The sequence below is a fragment of the Hetaerina americana genome, unplaced genomic scaffold (assembly GCF_022747635.1).
Source record: "Hetaerina americana unplaced genomic scaffold, ioHetAmer1.1.p SCAF_1, whole genome shotgun sequence".
Lineage (NCBI taxonomy): Eukaryota > Metazoa > Arthropoda > Insecta > Odonata > Calopterygidae > Hetaerina > Hetaerina americana.
The window spans coordinates 12997701-13025470 of NW_027286069.1; the positions used below are offsets into that span (position 1 = coordinate 12997701).

At 40.0% G+C, this 27770-nt stretch overlaps 1 protein-coding gene across 1 annotated transcript in view; it reads right to left on the reverse strand.

The window, feature by feature from the left end:
• Nucleotides 1–27405, reverse strand: part of LOC139688347 (oligodendrocyte transcription factor 2-like) — a 147014-nt gene extending 119609 nt beyond the window's left edge. Inside the window, exon 1 of the mRNA XM_071585877.1 lies at nt 27296–27405. The gene's annotated coding sequence lies outside the window, so the exon portion shown is untranslated. The remainder of the gene's footprint in view (nt 1–27295) is intronic.
• Nucleotides 27406–27770: the final 365 nt, after the last annotated feature.

The window sequence follows — 27770 nt, forward strand, 5'->3', positions numbered from 1 at the left end:
TTAGGCCATATTTCGGGAAATTCCACCCAGAAATCGTGAATAAGACAAAAAAAAAGAAGAAGCTCCATCTCGAGACGCCGGGAGCTTCGGGTCGAAGAACTCCCACTAAATTTATATGGAGACGGCGGTCGGAGGGTTGGAGAGACGATATGAGAAAAGTCGAGGCGAGGAGCCTTTGCTCCGTTCATCCGGAAACGACCTAGTCGTAACGATAACGTGGAAGAATGAAAAAAACTGATAACAAGTGAAGGGGAAAAGGCCCTCCGATAACGAGGTGAAGTGAAAAAGCAAAGAAATCTCGTCGGATCGAAGAGCATCCTGCAGATGAGATCGAACCCGGATTCTCTACTCTCGGAAATTTAGCAGGGGGGAGGGGCGAGAGGGGGGGGGGAGTCTAAGCCTTTTCCAACTCGCTTCCACACGAGGTTAATGAACCAGGACACATAAGGTTAGGGGTGGGGACGAAAGTTTGAGGAAAAAATGGGAGTGGATGTGGGAGAGAGGGGTGGGAAAGGGTAAAAGAGCGAGGGCAGAGCGAACGGCGGGCGAGGGAGGCGACAGGAAAGGCAGGGCGGATCCAAGAGGCACGGGGAGGAAGAATGACATAAATTTCAAGCTTCGGAAGCCGAGCCGCAGAAAACAAGAGTCATGCTGGTGAATGCGATGCCTCTGCCTCTATAAAGTTCGACCCTTACGAATAAGCATAATCCTGGTGGAACATGACATATCCACCATCGCAAGGAATTAAGTGTCGCGCAGGTCACACCTTCTGTTTGAAATGTGACGCTAAGATGTTCAACGAGAGTTATATATTTTGGAAGAAAAGGAGTAGGTGAAGACGAGACCTAAGGCAGAATGAGAAAGAGAGAGGGGACGGTGATGGGAGGAAGGAGGGTGGAAGAGAAGACGGATGAGATAAAGAATAGGGGGAAAAAGAGAGAGGCGGAAGAAGAATAAGGGGTTGAGACGGACCGAGGAAGGTGAGCGGAGAACTGCTTATGAATATTCGGCACTTATCAGGGGGTCCATTAAGTCTCAAGAAAATTTTGATCTCGCGAGCCTCAGAACACAATAGCCATCACGGAAAAGGCTATTTTTACGAATAAACTCATTTGTTGGCCCTTTTTTTAATGGGGGTCCTAACAAGTTATGGCCGAATTTATCTGGAAACTGGAGGGAGTTGATACTTAAAAATTATCGGTATTTTGTATGGAGTAGTTAGTATTAATAATGGCGGGCGCTGGCCCCACATTATGGCAGAATACTGCTGAAAACTGATAAGTTGTAATGAAGGGGAACGTGTTAACCCATTGAAACCTCTTTACCAGCCTTAAATAATAATAGCGGGAATGGAAAAAACAGGGAATTTTCTCAATTGCGAGGTGTCGAAAGAAGGAGCGTGGAACTAATAAGGCATATGACAAATAAGTACTGTGTGCTGTAAAGTTAAATAAAACTTCGAAGAGCTAAATAATGTTATCAGCTTAAAATAATTCTCAACATTTTTTTTAAATATGTAAATATCTAAGTGGCCATGATTGCATGGGTTGAACGCTAGACACCTTGCTCAACAAGCGCATTTGATTCGAAGAGTGAGTGCTCCAGGAGTGGGTGAACGCAACAAAAGGCTTGGAGAGGGTCGATAAACAATTAACTCAATTCCATTTTCTGCATTGATTCCTCTCACAAAATATCATGATCATATATATATATATATATATATATATATATATATATATATATATATATATATATATACACATTCAAACACGAAATCCCGCCAAACGGCGAATAAATACTCATATATACAGAAACAGATATAAGGAAAATGGATAGGAACACACATAAAGGACGAACACAATATAGGTGGGGAAGGCGGAATCGAACGGATCACAAGAGTAAAAATATTTCCTTGACCTTTTCCTTGTATTTGGCCAATGTGGCTCATCTCTTTCTTCTGGCTATGCGTGCCACGAAACGCACTGTTCCTTTCCTGTATGATGTTGTATGAATTCTAACCCACTGCCATTTCCCTCTTGCGTGTGGTGTATTTCTCCTTTGGTGGGTGAAACAGCCCCCTGACGCCATCTCTTGGCTAAAGAATCGGGGCGCTTGGCGACATATTAGACCCACGGATCTCAGGGTAAATTACGTTTCCTCGATAGCTCAAGTGGTTAAGAGCATCCGCCCGGCAAGTGGAAAGATCCGAGGTTCGAGTCCCGGTCAAGGAAATATTTTTACTCTTGTGATCCGTCCGATTCCGCCTTCCCCACCTATATTGTGTTCGTCCTTTATGTGTGTTCCTATCCATTTTCCTTATATCTGTTTCTGTATATATGAGTATATATATATATATATATATACATATGTTTACATATATATATATAAATTTAAAAATTAATTTTTAACGTCTTATTGTCGCTAATTGTATTATTATTAATAATTTACCGCCTAATTAAAATATGCAGCATAAACAATTTTATCAACTAAACAAGGAAAACATTCACGGTAATATTCGATTTAAGGATTGATTGTAAGTTTTTCATATTTTGGCAGAAAGTGATTTTAACAAAATTGGATCCATAGAATTTCATTAAAAATATAATAATGGCAGTCTTGTACGATATGTTTAGTTCTGTAGAGATGGTAACATATAATTCTAAGTAATTTGCTGAAGTTTCTAACAGCATAGGACTCGAGTTAAATACTTTTGGCAACAAACTGGCTTTACCCGTAAAATTACATGAACTCGGATGAATGAAAATACGCATTACTAAGTAATTTTATAGCTAACCTATGATAACCCATAGCCGGTTTTTGATGAGTTTTGTCTGTGGTATTAACTATTAATCTATAGAAAAAATTTCAATTGTAATACCTTTGGCAACTTTCTTCAAATCCGATTATAAAAGAATTTTTGCTAACAGAACTATATTTTGATACACATTGATACGCGTATATTGTGGTCAATAATGAATTACAAGTAGTTTGTCATGGTGGTAAATACGATACAGCAGCATGTCGGTTCTAGTAGATAAAGTTATTTTTCGAACATAGATAATAACGATTACAAATAGTAGCCAATGATACTAGTGTACTTTAGTACTCGGTAGTGCAGAATATGTATTACAGTATTCTTTTGTTCGTACCTACTATCATCCCAAGCAATCGGTCATGCAGCAGGAGTAAAACGATAGGAAAAAAATCAAAAACTATTATTTTGTTTTTATTTGCCCAAATTTGCTGTCTCTTTATTTTTTATTGGTTAGTTACCACCATGCTTAGATACAAAAAATATCCTAGCTATAGCAGTACGTGAATGACATGTAAAAGGAAAACTTTTATCTAAACTCGAGGTTTAAGTCATATTTCAGCACTATAGTCGACTGTTCACTTATGGTTTCAAAAAATATTGTCATGGCCATTGCAATTTCGCAATAAAATGCCGAAGTCTTTCTGACGTCTGACATTATTCCATGATGTTTGTCAGTGTTCAGTGGGCAGTGGATCGTCAAAGGTTCTGTTAAAGGCGAGGTTGATCTGACGTGAAGGCGATGCCAAATATGGCGTTGGAGGAAACTGTCAGTAGAATAAGCCACGAAGAACTCTCTCTATTCAGACATATGTATTGGCCGAAATAGTTATGTGTGCCGTCTTTGCTAACAAAATAAATTTCCACAGAGTTTATGTAATCACATTGGCATTCCTGCAAATTAAGTTTTTGGGCGTTTCCTCTCATGAAGGAGTATAATGCCAACAATTACATAAATTATTACGCTATAGATGTATTTCATTTATTTATGCAGTGTTATTATAATAATTTAAGTATATTATCTAAATACCTTAACCCATGCTCATCATATTTAGCCGCTACTCGAGCTTTTCGGAGTTTTTACTTGAAGCAAAATTCATTAATGTTACTATTTCTTAGCCTTCGCGTATGATACGCTGTGTGTAGCAGTCTTTACGGGAAACAAACTAACACATGACAGTTGTAAAGGAAACAAAAAATAGGATTACAAGAAAACTTTCCAAAGTTTAATCGCGCTAATCGGTTCCTGGTATGGAAGACTTATTCAATAGGATTCGTTAGTTCTATCGATCAACTAAAATGGAAGAGCCAGGTGATTGGTAGAGGAGTGTGGAGCCTATTAAATTGTGAAAACATTTTTTATGGACTTTTTCGTTCCTTTCACTGATCGAAGCACAAAATACTGTTGATGAGTATCTGATTTCACATCAATTCCTCAAGTAATTGTTTTTCAATGCGACTTTTCCCGGAAATAATTTTCGCTAAATCAAGAGCCATTAAGAGGTGGATAGAAATCTTAAAAATATGTTGTAGTCTGATCCTTAAATCTCATAATCTCTCCTTCCTATGACGGGTTCATATGATAACGGAAATCATGCCCAAATTTTCTCTAGCTCTCAGAAGAATTCATATGATTCCGAAAATCACACCTCCATTTACGTCAGTTTTTAGATACCTACAATGCACAGGTTTTTAAATTTGGCCAAATTGTGTACAACATGCCTGCCTTCAATTTATTCTAAATTTTCAGTCATATGGATGTATAAACAGTTGCAGACAATTTTAACAAAAAATGTTGGAATTTCAACTCTACCTATTAGTGTGTGTGTGTGTGTGTGTGTGTGTGTGTGTGTATATATATATATATATATATATATATATATATATATACTCATATATACAGAAACATATATAAGGAAAAGGGATAGGAACACGTATAAAGGACGAACACAATAGAGGTGGGGAAGGCGGAATCGAACGGATCACAAGAGTAAAAATATTTCCTCAACCGGGACTCGAACAACGTGTTCCTATCCCTTTTCCTTATATATGTTTCTGTATATATGAGTATTTATTCGCCGTTTGGCGGGATTTCGTGTTTGAATGTATATATATACATATATATATATATACATATATATATACACACATCATCAGTATTTCAATCATAGGATTAGTTTACTGACGCCCTCCATTCTACTCTATTTAATGTCAATGCCCTCAATCCTTGTTACCCTCTCTGTTTTACGTCCTTCTTAATTTTTCCTATGTACATGTTTCTTGGTCTTCCTCGTAGGATCTTCCCTTATATATATATATATATATATATATATATATATATATATATATATATATATATATACATTATATATGTGTATATATATATATATATATATATATATATATATATATATATATATATATATATATATACACAACCACATTCAAACATGAAATCCCGCCATACGGCGAAAAAATATTGATTCACATGGAAATAGATATGAGGGAAAGGGATAGAAACGTATTAAAAGGACTAACACAGGAGAGGTGGGAAAGAGGGAATCGATCAGATCAAAACTGCAAAAATATTTCCTTGACCGGGGCTTGAAGACCGGATCTTTCCACTTGTCGGGCGGATGGTGTTGATGGTGTAATTCGTGAATGCAATTATACAATGTGATTATCTGTACCCTTTGGAATAAAATATGAAGTAGAGGAGTCATGACCGTTTGTAAGGTATGGCAAAAAATAAAATCGATATATAAATCAATCGGCTGATTCCGGATTCGCGCGCCCAGCAACTGGGAATATGATCACGTGATACCTACGTGAAGTGATACGGTTGGGACCTTTGTATTTCAGAGAGTGATATTTTTGAACTATATTCCCACGCACTCAACGACCCAAATAGGTGCAGGAACAACACGAATCAATTGATTTGCAGTTGCTAAAACGGTTCGTCGTCCACACACATGAAATTTGGATAGTTTCCTCTCTATACGCTACAGGTAAGAGCAATAGTAATTTAGAAGGCAATTTGCGTTCGTAATTTAGCGTGTAGCTTTTAGTTGCCCCATTCGTGGCCAAAGGCTGGTTTATTTCCACATCGAAGGAGGTATTTTACGCAGTTATGCTGAATAAATGATTAACGGTTCTTAAGCCCTAATCGAACGTACTGATCAATCGGTTCATACACATTCCGTTAGTCAATTTTTGTTTGGTTAATTAGTTTTCGATGAAACCTCTGTAAAGTGCTTAAGTTAACCCAAAGGTGTTTCCGTTCTCTCATTCTCTCTCTACGCATGGAAAAATACAGAGAAAAACTCAGGGCATAGAATTCCTAAACACGAGAAACATAGAAAATATAGTTAAAGCGTTTTCTTCTACGATCATCAATTTTTTAAATGTTGATCAATTCCAGATGATTGTGAGCAAAACAAGAATTGATGATATTAGACCTCAAAATTTTCAATAGTTATTTTACGTAGTCTAATATTCTCATTTCTTAGTATAATTGTGTTTTAACTTTTCATAAGTTTCTGTCGCTGCGTATTTTTGTTCCAAGATTAAAAAACCTATTTAATTGCTCGATTATAGTGCTCTCTTTTCGCAAAAATGCAACCAAGTAGTTCCATCCAATTTTATTCAATCAGTCTTGACCATCAAATTACATTTTTTTTTATTTTCGCTAAATGTAAATAAAAGTCCTGGTCGGTATTCCTATTTTCGGGATATTAAAATTGAGTCATTTGCGAGGTATATTACGTTGAAGCTCATGCATTCCATTGGGATGCCGAATATGAGCGAACGCAACGAATTAGACCAATGACTACATATACACCATGCGACTACGAACGGCGTCGAATGCAAACCAGAAGCCATAAGAACAGAACATTCATTTGAGTACACTTCAAATGAAAATAGTAAGAACAATTCAAGGAAAAACGTTTGACGAAAGAATAAAAAAATGAAGAAATGAGAAACAAATATAAAATACATGACATTAGTAATATTATTAGCGATTGACACTATGCTGAAAAAAACATATAAACTGAATTAAACCTCACAGCCTAGTTAGACTATAATAGGAAAACTACCCAAGATGTGTCAAAAGAGGATGAGGAAGGCAATATAAACCTGGTCACGATCATTCTAAAATTTAGCCTAGATATACTGTGCATAGCCTGCAGCTAAGAAGAAGGAACTACCTCAAAAGTAGGGGACCTTGAACAGAGTTAGAAATTTCAATTACCCATAAGTTTACTATGATTTATGAACAATATTTCGCAATTTTATCTCTCTATCCCCGGTATACTTCACAGCAGGCGCACTACATCTCATGTGTGTGCTATGAATGGATAAATCCTCAGTAGAGGCGTGGTCGTGCCCGCATTCGCAATATGCGATGGAGTTACATTCTTTCCTATATCCTTGAAGAAAGAACAGTTTTGGATAGGCAGTCTCATCGGTGTAGTTTTTGGAGGAAAATTCCCTCTCCTTCACCGTAAGCCATATTATAGACATTGTCAGCTTCATTTCACTATTGAATAACTAAACTAATATTATTGTTTGAAAAAATCGCATATTGTTTTTTTTTGGTATAGATGAAGAAAGACTAGAATTCATGAGGAGTAGAGAAACTGAATTTTTATTGAAGAGAATAAGGGAATAAACATGGGGGAAAATCGTTATTCCTTAATCACTGTAATTATTTATGGAGGATCCGATCTTCCTCCCAGTGGTTTCGCCTTAAATAATTTGGCTACAATTTTTCGCTTGATAAAATCATGTTTATTAAGTGGTGGATGGAATGAAAATGAATTATTATGGAATAAAATATCAATAAATTTATTAATTTGAAATATTTTAAGCCATAAACGGTATCAAAATTCTCCTTGTCTTCTTTTGGCTTTTTCCCCCTATGTGATCCAAAATTAACTCAACTTCCGAACAACCAACAGGATGAATATGAAGTAGCAAATTGGTTATTTCCCCTTATTATAACCATAATATACAAAGTGATTGAACCTTTGGTTGATGAAGACGTACGTACATTCTATCGTATTGGTGAATCTAAATAAAAATTACTCCTCGATGAAACTCCCACGGAAATAATGAAAGAAAATGTTATAGAGGTAACACAACTCCTTTTTACATTTTCAAACAGTAGCAGAAGGTCATTAACACATAATAAAGGAGTGGTGTTTCGTGGCTGTGTTAGCGTTTATGATTGAATAGACGATTATTTGAAATCTGTAACACTGATTTTATATTTATATTTTATAATTTATTTTTTTAAACTTCCTGCAGTCCTGTTGTGCAAATGTAATTAATAACATTTTTTACGGCATTCCTTACTGCTCAGATGAAAACATTTTGTATATCATATAGAATTAATCAACAGCCATCGGGTAAGTTAATTGGAAGAAACATATCATCAAAATATTTTTACGAGTATTATTGGAAAAAAATATTTTTTAAGAATATGGCGGTAAGCTTTAGGGGGTGGCCAATGAAACTAATTGATCATTATAATATATATATATATATATATATATATATATATATATATATATAACCACAAGGAAGAACAGAAAAGATGAAAACATACGCTTCTATTAATGCAAACTCTTTGACTGGAGAAAGGTCGAGAAAAACTTTATTTTATTTTCAAACAGCTTCCGTGTTTAAGTGCAGTATCAGTCAGTAACTTTACCACGTCACTGCATTGCCAGTTTCTAAAGCCCGTAGGTTTGGGATCTGCCGCGAGGTTGGATAATAGATCTTTTGAGCAAACGTCACAAACAACTGCAATTCACTTCTTTAAATTTTCTGAATGTTTCATAAATTCATGTGACCGATTAAACCCCGATCATGCCGAAACGGTCCACATTTATATTATTAATTCAGGGAAAACTTTAGGATTTTGGAGTAAATGAAAATATTTATACATTGAATAATTACTGTACAAAGGATCTGTAAAGGCCCAAGATGTCCTATGTTTTGTTCAGGAAATTTCCTCTGAGTAATTCGACAGCAGGCCAACCTTGGAGATTTTCATACACCTCGTGCAAAAACTAATGGATATTGGTCGGGAATCTTTACATTCTTCACCATAAAAACACTTCTTTTAAACTTTGGACCAGCCTTCATTTATTACAAATCACTGTACTCAGGAACAAGTAGAAATATGACATCTTACTGGATCGCAAGGTACGAGGGTGGTCCCAGAAGTACTCGACCTGACCTAGAGATGTCGGTAATTGTTTGAAAAATATAACTATATTAGAAATTCTGCAATCTATAAAGCATCTACATCTACATAATACCCCGCAAGCCGCCGCAAGGGCGTGTGGCGGGGGGTGTTAGGTCACCAACCGTAAAAAGGAAAAATACCAGATGCAAAAAAACAACACGGAAAATTACACCCACAGCAGCGCACACACTCATGCAAAAATCCCTTCATCCAATACTCATGCAAACACATATACCGCAAAACAACTAAAAAACTGCACCCCATGATGCAGCACGAAAGCCATCCTACAACACGGAAGCCAGGACACAACAAGCAATAATTTGAAACACCACATGAAAATGCACCTCGAAACACTCTACCCCCAAAGAGCCTCTAAAAGGCAGGGAATGCGACCCAACGTTGCAGGTAGCAGGAATTTGCCCCCGCGGAGAGGGACGAGGGATTGAAAGGGAAACTTAAAAACAGATGAACAGAACATGAATGAGGTCATTCGGAAAGAATGGGTTATTATAGCAAAACACATAAGGTTAGTGGAAGAGCATGCATTTAAATACAACTAATTATTTTTTAGACGCTGAGGGTGGCAAGTGGAATTTTTGCTATCTATAACCCTGCAGTTGCTATCCCGTATTGTCCGTGGGAAGAAGGAGTCCTTGAGTCGGCTAGTTCTGGCATCTATTTCCCGAATTTTATATGCATGATCCAAGCGACCAATGTATGTAGGAGTACGAATAATTTGCGAGACCTCGGTGCATATGTTACAAGTCTGAAGACGCCACGTTGTTCAGCATTTGTTTGGCAGCTATCAACAGTGAACTTTTTCAGTGAATTTGTAAAAATGGAGAAAATTGGTCATCGTTATGTGGTACAATATTTTTATTTGAAAGTCTTCAGCCCAGCCAATATAAAAGCTGAACTGAATTCTACTCTGGCTGAGTCTGCTCCTTCGTTTACAACAGTAAAATATTGGGTAGCAGAGTTTAAATGAGGCCGTATGAGCTATCAAGACGAGCACCGCATTGGTCGACCAATTAAGGTGACGACTCCAGAAACGGCGAAGAAAAACCTCAAAGTGATACTAAATGATCGTCGACTGAAAGTGTGTGAGCTAGCAGACATGTAGGCATTTCCAAAAGTGCGGTATATCGTATACTAGCTGAAAATTTGGGCATGAGAAAGCTCTGTGCAAGATGAGTGCCGCGTTTGCTCATACTCCAGCAAAACCAGTGTGGTGAAGATGTTTCAATTGAGTGTTTAGCAAAGTTTGACAGCAACAAAGCAGGCTTTTTGCGCCGTTTCATAACCATGGCTGAAACATGGTTCCATTAATTTACACCCGAGACAAAAGAACAATCAAAATGATGAGTTCAAAAGGGAGAACCGCCTCCAAAGAAGGCGAAGGCCGTTTCATCTGCAGGCAAGGCCATGGCGTCAGTTTTTTGGGATGCACGTGGAATAATGTTCATTGACTATCTTGCAAAAGAAAAACTATCAACAGCGACTCCAATGGTTGAACTTGATGCAAAGTTTGAGCGAATAAATCAAGCAAAAGCGGTCGCATTTGGCTTAGAAGAAAGTATTGTTTCATCAAGACAATGCACCAGCTCACAAAACCGTTATTTCAATGGCCAAAATTCATGAATTAAAGTTTGAATTGCTACCTCATGCACCCTATTTCCCAGATTTAGCCCCTTGGGATTATTTTTTCTTCACAAACTTGAAAAAATGGCCCGGTGGTCAAAGATTTTCCCACAGTGAAAAAGTTATGTCGGCATTTGATGGCTATTTTGAGGAGCAAGACAGTTCTTACTATAAAAGGGGTATCGAACTTATTGAACATCGCTGGGAAAGTGTATTGAGCGGAAAGGAGATTATTTTCAGAAATACAAGTAAATACATTTTTTCCAAGATTTTTGTGTTTTCTTTGTTAGATCGGATACTTATGGGATCCCCCTCGTTCTACATAAGTAGATACAGGATCATTTCCGCAAAATTATGATTAAATCAACCTAGGTAAAGAATTATTCATACCTTAGTCGTGAGTTTCTCTATTCGTTATTTTGATAATATTATACCTCTTATTTTTCCGATATAACTGATGCACTAGTAGTTATTACGTGCTTGCGAGATCAACCCCAAGTCCTTTACGGGGGTGCGCGTATTTTGAAACGCATTTGAGCCTCGTAGATATAAGTCCTTCTCCGAACCACGGAAACGAACTATGGATCAATGACAGTGTAGGTCTTTAGTTGGCCTAATTGTGCAAGATTGATATGTGCCCTTGATGAGGTTAAAAGAGTTGGATAAACTTCCTGTAAAAGACGAAGTAGAGATAAAAGAGACAATTTATAACCGAGGGGGCAGAACTTGGGCTTCAGAGTTCCTCTTTTCCAGGTAGAGCAGGGATGAGGGATCGGTAGAAATCATATCGGGGAAACGTGGTGAGTGACACATTCTACCTCTCGGCTTCACAGATATTGACGCTGGCACCCACGTTAAGTCTCTTCACATTTCCCTTGCGCCTATCCACTCGTCGTGATAACCACGCTACTTAGCACTCGACAGACTATCACGGAGGACTTCAGGAGAATCTGGCTTCCACCCGAAACCCAACCAGTAGCCAAGCGTTCAAGTGTGTACTCATGATGTACGTGATGAAATGGCGAAGTGAGCAGGATGCCAAGAGTAAAATCATTAAATCCTTCCAATGATTTGCATTTATTTTTATGCTTTCCACCTCCATAAAGATCCGCGTGAACTTCAGAAGAGATAGGGATTACTATTCAACGACCAAAAAAATAGCAAAGTATATCCTTCAGTCTTAAAGATATGGAAAAAATTGGAATATATCCACTGTATGATAGGACTAAAAGATTTTTTTTAAACGCGATAATTTTGTACTTCTGAGTTGAGCTACCTAATCTAAAAATAGGTAAAGATAACTAACCAATACAGAAAGGCAATTACAACAAGCAAGATACCTCAAAATTGAAATCGTATTACTTCATCGGTACTGTTTCTGGAAAATATTATTAAATATGCAATTGGGATTACGTATTCGCTGGAAATTAGGGGCAGTGATATCTTAAAAGCTTTCGTTATGACCTCCACTCACAATGATATAAGGACAGTTTGCACTTTTCCACAGTTTATTTAACGTACGACGCGTTTCAACTCACAGAGTCATCATCGTCTTGTAGCTGATGATGACTCTGTGAGTTGAAACCCGTCGTACGTTAAATAAACTGTGGACAAGTGCAAACTGTCCTTATTTCATTATGATGAACTACCACGACCTCAAGCCTGAATCTGTTGAACCTCCACTCACTTTAAATTTGAATTGATATTGTATTTAATTAAATATAATATAAATAAAATGCCAAAAATAATCATCTAGTTAATTAATGGGAAATATTTTCAAGTAATTTTATTTATTTTAGACAACAAATTTTAGATTGTTCTATTCTCATCAGTTAAAATAATTTCAAGAGTGCATTAAAACATAAAGTCGGTATATTCCACTTAATTAATTCGATATATCTTAAAACACTTTAATTCTCAACTGTTGTGAAACTATGAGTAAATAATAATTCAAGTAGATAAAAACGATTAAACTTCTTTATTTGGGCGAAATTGAGACCATAAGGTCCTTCTTCCATTTAACCCTTTGCCAAGTACACAACAATAATACTGGATCATAACAATGACGGAAGCAACGTAACATTTGCATCAATTCTTAGAGATAAAATATTAAATTTTTGGAAATTTAAACCTGAGTTGCCCTTACATAATCAAAATTGGAAATATTTTGGCAATAATGTGGATCAATGAAACAATTTATTCTTTAAAATCTTTTCAATTTAATTGCATACATTACATATTTGAATAACAATGAGATTTGGAGCTAGCTCAACTTTCAATATAGTCCTAAACCTATAGAGCAAATTAAATTTTGTCTCGCTGCAAATGCCGTCATTAAATCGTCATGGAATATTAACAGTGGCCAGCGGTGACGCTGTTAAAATGATTGCAGCCAGAAAAGTCGCCCCGTAAAAATATTTATGACCAAAAAAGTAATTAGGTATTAGCCAATAGGTCACCCATTAAAATAGGTCCTAATTGAATTTTATATTTACAGACGCTGATTTCCCTCCCATAAATATGTGAAATGTGCGCATGGTAATATTGGCCAAAATTTACCAGGTACAACCCTACAAATTTGCAGAATCGCCCAACTAAGAAAACTTCATTCGGATAAGAGCTAGATTTGTTTTTACATGCGCATGAACATCAATGTTAAAGGATTGCGGTTCTACGGTTATTTTTCTCCGTAAACAAGGCTAAAGGTAACACCATTGAGGAACAGTGCTAAGACCATACTTTGGCGGAACCAATTGTTTCGAGACGAGGTAATCAGACCCACGCTCAAGTGTGTAAACCCGAGATGAAGCGGTAACTCGACCTCACCGAAGAGTAGGAAGCGAAATGTTTTCAGTAGTATAACATCTCTCAAAGCCCATAAACAGAGTGACTAAAAGGACGAAGGATGAGAAGAAATCATTGGAAGAGAGACAGAGAGAGATAAAAATGCTCCGCGTTACAACACAAAAAATCCCTCGGTGTAAATGCGCCCTAAGCCTCGGAGAAAGACTCCAAATAGGAAGGGAAGATGGTTGAGAGGGGAAGGGAGAAGAAGAACAGGCGATGGGAGGAAGAGGGAACAGGAGAGGAGCGGAAAGGGAGGAAGGAGAGGGAGGGAATCCATGCGCATTCGGGAAGTGGATAAGGGTTGGCGCGATGTGGTTTGGGGGTGATGGGGATGGAGGACGAAGGGTAAAAGGGCTTGTAGGAGGTTGGAGGGAGGGTGGGAAAGAGAGAGAGAGAGGAGCCGGAAGGAAGGAGGCTGGGTGGCTGGGACCTTGGTTTTTGGAGGGGATGAGGTTCCTCCGCCGGGGAGGGTGTTGGGGACTGCGGGGAGGGCGAGAGGCCGCTTCGTGGAATTTAAGGGAGTGGCAAAAGGGGGGGAGGGAGCCGAAGGAAGAGGGGTGGGAATGACGAGGGGTGGACGGGGGTGAGACGGGGGACACGGGGAAGGTGCCGGGGGTGAGAAAGGAGGCTGAGAGGTGCAGATAGAAGGAAATGAAGCGAGATAGATGGTTAACTCCTTTTATTGACGTAAATAGTCTCGATGGAGACTCCAGGTCTGATCGCGAACGAAGAAATAAAAGGAAAAAGAAAAAAAAAGAACTTCCCATTTCCAAGGGAAAGGTAACCAGAATGTAAAAGGATAAACTAGGGGGTCGGAAAAATCACCGAAATGATTCGTAAACCTGTGTCGCGGATTGCATTCGCTACGAAACTCAATCGAGCACGAATAGATGGGAGAAGAGAGGAGTGGGCGGTGCGGAGGAGATCGAGAGAAACGCCCGAAACAAGATCAATAATAGAGCCCCTATTCCTCCCCCTCCCCCCCCCCAACGTGAAGGGCCTGGAACATTAGTCATAGAAACCCGAAACCCGCCCCCGCGAGAGTAAATTGCTCGGACAAAAGGACGAGGGCCGATAAATAGAGGGTAAGGTCGCGGCGAAGCATTAAATAAGAATCTCACAAATGGTCAGTGTTACATGAAATCCACTGAACATCACTCCCAAGCGTTCATTCGGTCATAAAACTCAGAAGCAGCACGTTATCGCGCGAAAAGAAAGCTCTTTTATGGGAAAATATACATCAAATATAGGTTTACTTTTGAGGGAAGGTGACAGGGATGTTCAAGGGAGACCTGGTGGTCTGCGATCGCAATATCAAATCGTTGCGGAAATATACGGGGGCGGGGGGATGGGCAGGTCACGGACAGGTAATATACTTCTGCGTTTGGTAATAAATATTCAAACCATTTGTCTCCTTCCACCATTGCACGTCTTTTACAGACAATACCGTCTTCCGCCAACGGGATCAAGCTTCTGTGCAGACATTTAGTGCCCTCGGTCTTCTCCAATGCTCAGAAACTACAAATTACCTTAAAGGTTGCTAAATATTTTCATTCTACTGCATCCCGTGTGTCACAGTAATTGACGTACTCCGAATGTGTACCCCTACCACTAACCTATCAAACTTTCGGAAAAAATGTGTAAGATAATTTTCAAGTACCAAGGTGTTTCAAATAAAATCAGCGATTTCAAATAAAATAAGAAAAAGATTATTGTCTTTAGATAGATATGAGATTAGATATGAAACGGAGCACATGGAATAGAATATAAGTGATATAATTAGTCGTTCGAGTCTAGGTCATATGACTTTGCGCCCTTATCTAGCATTTCGACGGATTCACAACATATTTCAGTCAATTGTCGACAGAGAAATGGCAAGATAAATGTAAGAAAGAGGAAAAAAGGAGAGGGAATGAGACGTGTTAAGTATCAGGGTAGGAATGGTAAGATACGAGGAAAAAGATGGAGGAAGAGAGAGTAGGAAAAGGAGAGGAGTGAAATGAAAGAGAGAGAGGGAGAAAGACAGCAAGCACCTCGATGATGGACCGGGCGTTGCTATGGAAACCGCCGGGTTACCCGGGAACGAAATCCCACCCCTCCCTCCCTCCGCTTCCCCCAACTCCTCCCTTCCCTCCCTCACCCCATCCCCGTCTCTCTCATACCCCTGCCTCCCCCACCCGCCACTCCCTTCGCCACTCCCTTGGCCCCACAGAGAGCGGAGGAATCGGTGGAGGAAGAGGAGGACGCCGGGCTCCTCTCAATTATTTCCACTCTCTCCATCCGAGCACTCTCTATGCTATCTCCCTCGAGACTTATCTCTGAAAAATATCCTCCCACACCACGTAAAAATAATGTAACGCAGTGTTTCCTTTCAGTTGCGTGCATCGGCACAAAATAGCTTTCGTGAACGAGGACGGTGAGTATGTAATACCCTAAAATTATACTCCAATACAGGAAAATATGTATTCCGTCTATCGTGTCGACATGAATAGCCGATACTATCTATTTTTACCACTTCAAAAGTTTAATGAAGATAAAATCAGGGCTTATCCGGTGCATAATCAAGCACTGAGCTTGAGGAATTGGCATGAGATAAACACCTCAGGTGGGCACGAGACGACGAAAAGGCGTCTTTGAGGACGCGTGAGAGCTCCCGGATTCACGATTCGCATCGAAATGTCTCAGTTTACGGGCCCAAGAATGGGGAGAGGGGTCGACGAAAACCCCTCATCCCCCTCCCCTCTCCTCTCCCTCCTTCGATCTCTTCCTCAGAGCCTTTGCGCCATCGTCTCTCACCTTCCTCGCCGCCTCCCTCCCCCCACCGCCCCCATCCCCTTTCCCGGCGACCCTCCACACCCTGCACATGCCCGCCTTCGCCCCTTCCCCTCCCTTCCCGTCCACCCACACCCACCGCTCCGCCGCCGCACCATCCATCCGCCCCTCCGAGGACCACCTCACCACGCCCCCCCCCCTCCACCCTCAGCCCCAGCCGGCTGCTCTTGTATATGATCACCTTGTACTAGGTTAGCCCACCGGGTTCCCCGGGGATACGAGAGAAGGGAATCGTCGCGTGATGCGGAATGGGAGTAATAACGCTTGTTTTTCGGTTTTCCTTCGCCTCCTCCACCCTTTGCCCTCCTATCTCTCTCTCTCTGTTTCAATACGCGTATGAGGAGTGGTGCGGGGAGGGGGGTGGAGAGGGTGTGGAGAGGGGGTAGAGAAGGGGTGGGTGAGAGAGAGGGCACCCAGAGGGAGGGAGGAAGAGGGAGCTAAAGGGCGGGGATGCGAGTGGATTCGGCGTTAGGTGAAAAGAAAGAGGGAGGTAGAATGAGAGGGACCCTTTTTATACATTTTCCTCGCGTTTTCGACCGGAAGGATTTATCGGCACTGGGGTGTGGTAAGAGGAAGCGGGCCATTGTTTCCGCAGAGCCGATTGAAAAAAATAATAATAATAGAGGTGCTTTGTAAAGGGCCCGGAGGTGTGTGGACGTGGGGGCGAGAGAGAGACGGAGAAAGGGTTTTGTTTTTATATTATTTTCTTTTTCCGCGGGAAAAAAATGATAGAGTGGGAGCGAGTGGGAGGGGGAGGGTTGAAACGGGAGAAAAAGAATGAATGAGAATCATTCTCCCTCCAACGGTGCCTCTCTTCCCATTGCCTCGGCATTTTAGAGCGACGACTCGAGTTTCCTGCTCCGGGAGGAGGCCCGGCCGGAGAGAATTTCAACAACCGAGTCCAGGGTAAAGGGTGTGGTGGTGTTCGGGGAACGAGAGCGGGGGGAAAGGAGCGGGGAGAGGTGCTGGGAGGGGAGGGGACGGCGGAGAGAACCACGGGGATGGGCAGTAGAGGAGAAGGAGGAAGAGGCTAATTACCCGCAACTCTTTTAGTAGCGGCGGTGTTAGGAGCAAAAGTCCCCTCCAACCCCCATCCCACTCTCCTCTTCTCTCTCTCTCGCCTCTACTCATTCCTAAACCTTTCATCTCTCCCGACGCATCCTCCTCCACCCCCAACAGCCCCCTCAAGCGCTTCTCCCCCCTCCCTTTCACTTTACCACCCCCCTCCATACTCCTCAGGCCTTCGAACACAACGTTGGCCTCCCCCCCTTAAAATCCTCGGGGCCGGAATTAACCGAGAGAGTGGCAGTCGGGATCTCCACTCCCAACCCTCTCCCCACCATCTCTCTATCTCCCCCACCCATCCCCACTCCCCAAACCCACGCTATTTTTCAGCCACCACCTTCACCTCCATCTCATCCCTCCAGACTCTTTCCTCCAGAACACGTTGCCGCTTCACTCGGCCGCTTTCTCCGGAGAAAGAGGGCAGGGATAGTAGGAGAAGGTGAGGATATGAAGGTAGAGGAGGGGGGATAGAGAGAGAGAGCAACTATGTTCCCGTGCCACGCGTTGCACACAACCCCTTTCCCCCCTTTCAACCCCCCGCCGGCCGAACCCCTTTGGGTTTCTTAAGATTTGTTCCCTCCATCCTGCTAACACTCCAGTTTCTTTACAGTCCCTCTGCCCGTCTCTCCTCCCCGGTAGACAAAAGTCCTCGCCACGCCCCCTTTTTCCCTCTTGCTGCCTTGCACTCTCCGCCATTCCCACTCTCCTCATCCTCTTACACACTCCCTCCTCCGAGATGGAGACGCGAGAGGGTTGAGGGGGGGGGGGTAAAAGAGAGGCCCTGAGGCCGTTTCCTCCCACTCGTCGCCCCCTTTTCCCTCTTACATCGCTGACCCTTTTTCTGCTCACGTCCATTTGCCTCCCCTCTCTCTTTCGCCCCCACACTCAACCCTTCTTCCTCAACATTTCTCCGTACTTCCACCCTCTCTTCCCCTCACCCTCTCTCCCCGTAAACTCCCACGACTCCTTCCCTTCCTTCCGACTCCCATTCCCTCTCTCTCGAACTCTCCCTGTATCCCGAGACCCTCCCCTTAACCCGTCCCCCACCCGCCCACCCCTCCTCTCCCCCAAAAAAGTGAGTGGCAAGGTGTACTCACTGGAGCAAACAGAATTTCCAATGGCGCCTCCATCCCTGTCTCCTTTTTATGAGCGAGTCGGGAGTTCGAGCTGCAGTTTTTGAGTGGCGCGTTGCGCTCTTAAAACCTAAACCTTATGTGTGCCTCGGGAATGAATTCCGAAGTTCGTACGCAGTGATGATGGGTGGTGGCTTGACGTGGTCAGCGCGGTTGAAATTGGAAAAGGGTTTTCGCTCAAAGAAATCCTAGTTTCAATACTTAACTCCGGCTACAAATTGTTCAGAAGAGAACCGTTTGTTGAACTTAAAATATCCTTTGGCATTTTATGATTGAATTTTTATTTTTTTATGTGAAACTTCAACACCCTTTCTGATGAGCGGATGTACATTTTTATCGCTCTTGCTCTTGACGAGCTCACTCTACATCTGACTCATAAACAAAGTTAGTATTTCATCTTATTATTATTTTATTGCATAACTGAATCGCCAAAACGTTTATTACGATGTTTTCGGCAAATTTTAGCTTGTATTCAAGCCAAACTCTTAAAATTCTAACTGTCTAATCTAATAATGTGTGAAAATATTTTGTCATTCTTCTTTCATAGTATTTCATGCCTGTAATATTTGTGGTGCAATTCGCGCAACATGCAAAGTCGCGCATTTTCACGATGAATAGATAATGAATTAAAATGTGGTTTGAACTGTAAATGATGTCAAAATTAGGGCTGAGTGCGTTTCTCTTCCCAAAACTATAATAATAATACCTGTTTCATTTCATACCATAGACTAATTCAAAGACAAGATTTTAATATTGTAATATATAAGCTACGAAATTCGCATACAAAACAGTTAAATAAGTACAGTAAAAAAAAGAATGTTTAATGACATCACCTAGAGGAGCTTAAGCAGGGGCTAATACAACATTGTGCATGGGAAATGTCATCATTTTGTAATACGGTTTAGGCCATTTTGGATCCTGCCCTCTCTTTCTCACGCGAGAAAATATAAGATTTCAAAAATTTCCTTTTCTGTTAATATTAGGTAAGTTTGTCTATTTTTAGAAACGTGTACACACAATTGGAAACAATTGCTCATGCATTAACACATTGATAAATACTCGTTTTGAATAATTTCAAGTATTCCCAACACTTTGAGAAGTTAGCGAAAGACGACGGAAATATGTGCGCATTTAGAATAAAAAACTGACATTCCCCATATTAAAAAGAAAGCTGATGTAGAGGAAATGAAATGGCTACGCGAAATAATATAGGTCATGTAATGTTTAAAAATCTTCTATTCGAATGAAACTCATGCAAATGGTAGATAAAAATAATTTATTATAACTTAGATCTCAGAGTTTGTAGCATATAAATGTGCTTATAAGAAGATAAAGCACGAATAAATATGCTTTATAACGATATCCATGTAGAAAAACTAATAAAAACATTCTGTCCATATTGAATGAGTTCGTGATTCTATTAGTATTATATCTGTGGAAAATTACAGATTCATGTAATATGGAAATCAAACCATTCCACGAAGTGAAGCCTAAAAATGTAAAGAAACATTCTGAACCAGAAACATGGAGTACTAGATATTATACAAAAACATTAGACACTAAAATTCATCTTTTCTAATCCCAGAGCCATACCGTTCGATCGAACAGATTTCTGGGTATTCCACCAAATTCCTTGTACGATTCCTATAGAAAAATATTGTTGCCGATATTAGGGTCAACTTTGACGGTATCCAATATCTCGTAGAGTCCGCCCGCATCCTCCCTGCCCAGCGACGCTGTTTAATGAAAAGGACTTCTATTTCTCGATCTTCAGCCCCCATTTCATGTGAGTTCCATCATTTTGAGCAGCTACACCTTTACGTAAAGTGTGGTGTTGAAACTGGCATTGATCTTCCGGGCAGGAAACTCATTCAGCTTTTTTTATGTAACCGTCGATTGGAATGAGATATTCAGTACTAGACGTGATAAGAGTAGCAGGCAATGATCCTCATGCCGTACTTTAGGGGGGAGTGATACTATCCGGATTTGAAATTTTCCCTCTGGGCATGGGACAACCGGGAAAACATACAAGGAGAAGATCTCTTAAAAAAGTACTACATACATCATTTGCACGCTTGAAAACCTGTAGATGGTACTCGTATTCTCTCAGCTGAATTGCTTAACAATGTTAACATGCTTGTATTTTCTGTCTCGACGGTTGTATTGATGACAACACAATCAAACCAAACTTAGTATATTACGCTCCTCAGCTGAGTGTTCCCATTTAATGCCTGTGGTTCAGCCACTCCCGTTACGCAGATGACACTGAATGTATCTTGAGTAACACGAAGCTGAAAACTTCACCATTCAAAGTTTACCTTTCCAATCTATTTAAGGGCGCTTCGAGCAAAGCCTTCATGAAGCGCTAGTCCTGACAGAGCATCAAGATCGAGGCCTGTACCGAGGTGCCGTCGCATTCATTAGGAGATGGGTCAAGGTAGGCTCGTGGATATTCATCTGGAACTCCGTCCCATCTTATCGTCATAATAGGTCTGGCACTCCCTTCCAAGGTATTGCAGAGTTTCAGAAATTTCTCGAGTCCTACAAGTCTCTCGATATACACGACAAGTTAGATGGTGTGTTGCAGAGCAGCGGGGGAAGTAAGGTGGAGAAGAAAATGAAAACCTAACTGGAATGTTAAAATTCCAGAATTTTTGAAGCGGTAATAATTCAAAATGTGTTACGGGCTCATGAGCCACTGAAATCTTACGTAAGTTGACCCCTAACTTTGCCACTCCGAATGAGAAAACATAAAAGGATACTAACTCGATCCCCCTAAAATCTTACGTAATACACTCAAAAGTCCATAGTACTTGTATACCGATGTACAAAATACATAGGGCTTTCTTACTTAAAATTAAATGAAAATGAATGCCATGTTTTAGAATAGCAAGATATAAACAATTCAATCACATTACAATTTCCGAAAACTTTTTTTAACCATATTTCAAAAGGTAATATTGCGCAAAAATAATAAATTACCAATTGATTCGATCGTATAAAATTGTTACTAACAAGAAACGTGAATTTGTTCAGCAATGATGGTTCCAAAATGATGTATCAATGACAAGAAATAAACAATGCCCTCTTCCGAAGGCTATTTGCCTTCTTAATACCCTAAATGAAGTTTTCCCCTTTCAAACGGAAAAATTATGTCCACCATTCCATTTAACTTGAACTTATTAAGTATGCAACCTTTCGTTTGCAATCTTGAACTTAGGTGATATCCCTGGACGCTAAATGATCCAAGATAACCACATCTTTCCATGAGGAGTATTTCTCACTTTTCTTAATTAACCTGATGGACTTGAATATGACAGATTTTTCCCTGTTCATAGATGTATTTAAGACAATAGTTAACGGTTGGTTCTTAACGCCAATACTAGAAATATTCCACCATATCTAAAATACACCACCGTCGGCAATTCTTTAATTAAAATCAACAAACCCCAATTCAGTATAAAACTGAAGTATAAGATATTGAATTTATGACTTTTGATATCTAACCTTGCCAGGGATTAAGACGATTCCAGAAATATAAAAATATCTGATGCCTAATGAGTGGCAACGTGGAGGAAGAAGAGAAAGGAGGATAGGAAAGAAAATTCACCATAAAAGTTGAGGTAATCTTTAAGCTAATACTGAGAGGAGTTCACAAATACAAATTGTGCCACGTGAATTCTTAGGTACAATATGAAATAAATTTCCAACTGCATTCACTTAAAAATAACTCTCCATTTTAATGCAAATTTCTTCAAATAACCTCTGTGAATTTTATCAGTACGAACCCAACGATACTCTAGATCTGATTATCTTTACCGATTTGATATTGATTGTTCCCGAGACGTGTGCGCCTGAAACGGAAGGTGGTTCTTCGTACTCATTTGTACAAAAAGCTTTCAGCGGAACACTGACTCGCATGAAAGGCTTTCAGCACCAGTTCAGACGTCGAGTAGTGGGAAGACTTATTGGCGAACTTGAGGAAAAGGCCGTCCGCCAGCAAGCTTTTACACCCACCCGGCTTATAACTTAATGTTGAGTTTAGCCAAACTGATTTATTACTGAACTGGGTGAGACCTAATCCCTCAAAGACGTTTACACAAGGGATTTCACTGAAAATATCCAAGGAAGGCCCTTAAAAAAAGTAATCCCCATATGCCTTCGATTTATTCAACCCGCAAAAATAATGCAGCCAATCGCTCGACCCGCGAGTTCTAGGCAAGTCAACGCAAAGGCTATGAAATTGAGATGAAATTGAGAAATGAAGATTTGATTTCAACACACTGTTCTGGCAAAAGAACTTAATTACTCTTGACGGCAGATATTTTTTCCTCATATCATGTATATTTTTATATTTCTATAAACACGCATGCAATCTTTATATTAACCATTCACTACTTAAAAACGATGTACGAGTAATTTTAAAAATTCTTCGGTATTACCCGAGGGCATGTTTCCGTATTTCATATTTTCGTATTACAATGGCAAAAGTCACGAGACAAAATTATATGGACGAGACAAAAAAAGGACGTATTTAAAATTTTTTAATCGTAAAAATTATTTTCTTAACGTATTTCCTTGGATCTTGTCAAGTCTTGCGCATAGACTATGGGAATTGGGATGGTGCAATGGCGCAAATGACCTTATCTGTCAGTCACCTCCCATGCAAACTACTACTACTACTCGTAGATTATGCACATTTTTTTCCTTGGTTTCATCCTCCGCCTTTCCCGAAGTTCTGTCCGAGTCCGAATTCCACATTGACCCGAAGCCATCGTTTGGTTTTTTTAAATACCTATGCAAGTGTCGGTCCATAATGTCCCTTTCTCTGATTAATATTTTCTATCATTCTTCTCCTTTCTACCTTTCAATACATCTAAACGGCGGGGAAAATTTTTAATTTCGTTTTGACTTCGATAAACCGAAATTATTTTAATATCCATTCGCCCTTTGCATGGTGCCAGTAGGTTGTTAACTATCCAGGCAGCCTAATGGGTACAGGGAGTTTTTCCTTCCTTCTACTCGTAAGGGAATAAGTAAACAAGAAAAATGCTTTTCCTGCGCCTCGCTTAAAAGCAGTCTTTGGCTTACACTGTTATTCATATTTCGCCTAAAGTAAACATTAGCCTTCACGACACGCCCCAAGAATGCGGAGAAAATGTAAAAATTATTCAGCAAAAAGAACGTTCTGTGCCCCGGCGTGCCCGATCATGCTTTATTGCAACAAAAAATAAAGCGAAACCAGATTAAAATCTCTCGAGTCATTTTACTTCACTGCCATCCAGAGGTTCCTCACTCTCCCTTACGAGAATACCCCTGGTATTTGCCCCCATCGAACTCACCCTCAGAACGGTGAATGTTTGAACAGTTTTACTTATCACCAAATAGAAACCCAGCAGAATTTAATATCGTACAGCCAAAACAAAAACTGTTGCACTACCAACTCAATACTTGGGTAAAAAAAATAAAAAAATATTTAATGCCGCTATCTTATCTCTGGCGAACAAACTGGAAAGTTCCGAGATTCAGAAACATAAAATAGCGTAATAACGGCATAAGATATGTGAAGGGTAAAAGGACCCTGTTCACTCCTTGTGGAGGTGAGAGCAATACTATATCTAGTGTAATAAACCAAAATCTAATGTAGCCAATTCTTGTAGTGTAGAAAATATGGTTGAGTAAGCTTACGGGATCATCGACAGTTTCCTTCGTTGGATCCAAAAATTCCATGGTGTTATGGCAGTGTAAGTATTTAATTCACCTGAAGACACACAGCGCGAAAATCTCGCTGAAACGATTCGGTTGATTTAGTGGATCGACGCTCGCATCATGTACCTCAGTTTCCTCACGTTTTAGTTTTAATCGGGAAAAATGATGAAAGAAAACGTCAACATGTTTTAATTTTACTGTTGAAAGTCCATATTAAGCTGAATGTGAGCAGTTCAGTTCACTCTACGATAGTATTCATTTCAATAAAAAGAGACTAAAAAGGGAAGAATATATAGATTAAAATATTTCAAAAAAAGGCAAGCAAATAACACCGCCAAGAATACCTGTTTTTTTAACTCCTCTAAAAATAATGTGTTGCGTAAATTTATCACCTTCTTACTGTTGACGACGTAAAATCTTTCAAAACTAATAACTGGGTAGAGCACCGGTTTTTTATAAATGGTCCTTTGTCTGTTAGTGATAGTGAGACATTATTAAAACTTCTTTACTTGATTGATATCTGCACTAACAGAGATTATTATGTGCAAGGATATTTTTGCACGAAAAATAATGAATTGCAATCTCAAATTAAATAAAAATATATCCAGCGACATTTCAAGAATAAGTAACTTCCAATACCTTTCCGACACGAGACTTTTCGTTGTTTTTCGTTATTTATTTCCGAAAGAGTACCATATAAATAGGTCTGAGAAAAGTGTTAAGTGTCTCGTTAGATGCATTTTAGTATTACGTAACGAGGGATATATTTCATGCGTAAATTTAGTTGGAAAATGATTCATCTGGAAAAAATCGTCCACGCGGATTTGAATCAAGAAACCGGGGTCTTTGTAGCGTGACTTTATATTCTTTTATTCGCGATAGAAGTTAATATTGCAAATCAAACCGAAATCACATTGCTTTAGGGAAATAAGGAGGCGGTTGACATTTTGGCGCGTAACTTGACCATATTGGAACGGTGATTACAGAGTTTTTCAAGAAAGGAGGGAAGGAGGAAATTGTACATGTGAGATATTGATACTCCTCCATGGGACAACTAATGCGAGTAGGGGTAAGGTGAGAAATGGCAAAACTGTATGTGGCCAGAGGATGATCACCCCCACCATATTGCATAAGTTGTCTGGTACAAATACGGTCCAGGATTTGGTACAGAGACAAAGAGGAAATGATGAGAAGAACATTATTTTCATTCCAATCTACGAAAGGGTGTGGCATGGCAGATACGTAAGGTATGGATGATCACGTAGGCAAACACTAAATTCGCAAAAGTAATATTCAGTCAAGAAATAGGCTACTGAACCAGAATCAGTGAAAGAGCCGTAAATATCCGAAGCATAGAGAAAAAAAGAATGATGTTTGATCATTAAATAGCGGAGGGACTGAGCATTAAATAAAAGTATGCTCACTGGCTAGCTCTCACCATTATTGGATAAAAAGTTAGGTCAAAGTTGATGTTGGCAGAGCGTGGTTCGAATGATGCTATGATTTCGATACGTGATGGATTTGGGCTGGAGAGAGTGGAGTTATTTGTTTTGGAAGTTGGAGTGAATCAGGTGGTGGTCGGATGTTGGGGTCGACTGTAAACTGATTTCCGTCCTCCTGGAATGAACCCCGCGGAGAAATCCCATTTACAAAGATGGGGAAATGTTTTCCATGATCATGCCACACCTGGTGACGGATCCTCCCAAATCCACGAAGATATTACGTGTCTAATATTTCCTCAAAAGATACGGCTTTCCATTTCTTTGGTACACTTCCCTCCAAGGGATATGGCTTTCGCCTGATACACTTCCGCAAATGCTATTGTATCGAAATTGACGACAGAGGAAAAACAGTGAACTAGCGACGAAATACAAAAAATTGTGAATGAAAGTGCATGAAATTTCGAATGTATTTTAATTTCTTGAAAAAAAATCGAAAAGCAATTAATCTATTAATAACACAGGACTGTAAAATGTCCTCACACCAATAAATATACGAGTTTTTCTGTGGTATCTTTTATGAATTTCTATGTATAGAATCTTTGCGGTTCAAACGAAACTACACGCATTTCCACTCATTTACTCCAGCTAATATGATCTGGAGAAATGAAGCCCCAATGATCACGATTGCCCTACGTTTGGTCATCCCATTGGGGTCAGACGCATGCGTAGCCGCCTCACAGAGGTTCGGAATGAGAGCTGACTCAGACGGAAGGTTCCTCGATTTATTTGGCATGAGTAGCCCTTGCAGATTACCACTGCTCCCACCAATGCCTCTATAGGAGTCATCTAAAAACGTAAACAATTCCACCACGTAAGTAAACTTAGTCCAGGGCAAATAAATATTAATAATAACTTTAATAGTATAAACGTACTCGTATTTAGGCGACTGGGAGAATTTAATAGCTTTGTTTTCAAAGAGTTTCCAACGTCTTTACGATTTTAAACCGTGTGCAGCAAATTAAAGCTAAAATGAAGGGTTAATACAACTTGACTTTACACTATATTAGACGTTCATTAATTTTTGACGATATTGGTTTCACATACCGCCATCCCGTTCTTCCACTGCTTTTCCATTTCAACAAAACTTAGTATTTCGGCAAAGACAGAGAAAATGATGTCCTCACAGAGCCATTTTAGAGACATATTATCTTCCATAGGTCATAGCGGGATCTAGTATAGGCCGAGAAGATGCTTTTTTTGTGTCTGGGTCTCAATTCCAAGATATTTCTTCAAGAGAGAGAGATGGGGGTTTCGATTCGATCCAAACACCCTCATTCTCACGGCCAAATCTAGATTCCCTCCATTTTCTCGAGTCTCCTAAACAAACATTCCGCACCGCTCGGAATCTTAACCAAACACCATAGCTGCCCTGTGCGGACGAGCTTACCCACAAAATTTCACGAACGGCTGGTCGTTTAGTCGATTTGGAATCAGCTCTAGGCCTTACAGAGAGAAGAATTTGCATGCATTTTTCAGTGTACCAACGATAAAATCTTACTTTATGATTTCGGAGATTCCGAGTATCACGGCGAAGTTTCTGGCACAAACCATCCTTCCACGCGGAGTTTTAAAGTGGGAATCCTTGGTTGGTCGGCTTTTTTATGCGGGGCCTTTTTTATCAGCAAGAGTGCAGGCATGCGTCCAAGATCAGGGAAAACATCTTTCAGGAGCATATTTAGCGGAAGGCAGTGCGGAATATGTTTGTTCTCTCTCTTACTCCAAGGCCCTTATCTGCGTTTTTATTGCGTCTCCCGGGATCCATTTAACTGTAGAGACCCTGCAAAACCCAAGAGTAGGATGGACTGTTACAGCCTTAAGGAGCATCTAGTTTCCTTACGAAGGGAAAGGTAGCAAAAAATAATCACTGCCCATTGCAACCGACTGCAATGGCTTAAAACTTTAATTAAACGAATAATTCAGTGTTATTTTCTCAAAACAGCAGAAATAAACCAGATCGCAGCTTGGGGGACACT